This window comes from Micropterus dolomieu, linkage group LG19 (assembly GCF_021292245.1).
Source record: "Micropterus dolomieu isolate WLL.071019.BEF.003 ecotype Adirondacks linkage group LG19, ASM2129224v1, whole genome shotgun sequence".
Taxonomy (NCBI): domain Eukaryota; kingdom Metazoa; phylum Chordata; class Actinopteri; order Centrarchiformes; family Centrarchidae; genus Micropterus; species Micropterus dolomieu.
Genome location: NC_060168.1, coordinates 15,621,394 through 15,622,516, shown reverse-complemented (window position 1 = coordinate 15,622,516; position 1,123 = coordinate 15,621,394). Strand labels below are relative to the sequence as shown.

General features: G+C 44.3%; 1 protein-coding gene across 1 annotated transcript in view; it reads left to right on the top strand.

Annotated features, from left to right (window-relative positions):
* si:ch211-203d1.3 (protein phosphatase Slingshot homolog 3) overlaps window positions 1–1,123 on the top strand; it is a 17,453-nt gene that overhangs the window by 9,234 nt on the left and 7,096 nt on the right. The gene's annotated exons all lie outside the window — the stretch shown is intronic.

Below are 1,123 nucleotides of genomic sequence, written 5' to 3'. Positions count from 1 at the left end.
ATGTATTACATTTAATCATTTTCAACGCACTGTCTGTAAATACAGACAAGCGGTTGAGAAATATTTACCATTACTTAATTTAGAAAGAATGAGTTAAATGCTATAGTTTAACCGCTCATTAGCAATCTTCCACTGATGACCATGACATTAGGTTGTACCAGAACAGGTTTGCATGGTTTAATTTTCAAAAAACACCATATTTTTCTCATACTGCACATTGCGGCAGCTCCTCTTTTCACCCTGTATGTTGTACGCTCCGCTCTTGAGCTACAGAGTGATGCATCTTAGCGGCTGGCCGGCCTCACACGCTCCTCCCGCGGGTTGGCAAAGGCTTCCCCAGCAGCCCCCGAAAATATTCAAGCACATTTTTGTTCCGCCATCACTTCTCGTAAAACTGTCAATATTCGAAATCTACACAGCTGATTTCTCACCTCAAAACTTCTCAGACGTGGATTTAGTGATGAAATTACATACGGAAACTGTAAAATATAAAACTTTATGTTGCTGGCCTCTGTCTGGTGGCAGTGATGATGCAGTGAATAGTGACGATTCTTTCTGAGATATCAGCAGTCTGTCGTTTTTTTCCATAACATTTTAGTATCCCTCAGCTCGCTTGGACCCTGGAAGGAGGTGCGGTGATACAAAAAAAAGTACCTGGAAGCAGGTACAGGTGCATCATTTCTACAATGGAAAACCAGACAAAGGCGAGTCGAGCCAAAGGGCCTCCGCTCAGACCAGCTTGGTTTGAGGGCGTGCCTGACCCTGCAAGCTGCTTGGCAAGCTTTATGACGCGTTTTTAATGTGACGTCACAAGTAAAGGAAGTGAAGAGATGGACAAACGAGCTGTTTTCAAGTGGTTTAGAGCAGAGATTTCTGTGGGAGATGGGAACTCCCTTTGGGCCGGACTTTAGGCTTTTTCACTTTGCAAATCTGTTGCATGCACAAAAAAGAGATATAACTCAATAAAGGAGAGGGGAAAAGCCAAAAAGCATAATACCACCTCTTTAAACATACTGCTGTGAGCTGGGAGGAAGCCAGGAGAGGGCAGTGAAAAACGGGAGAGTTAGCAAGTCATGAGTCTTTTCAGGACAGGAGAAGTGATGGGGGGGGGGGGGGGGGTTTT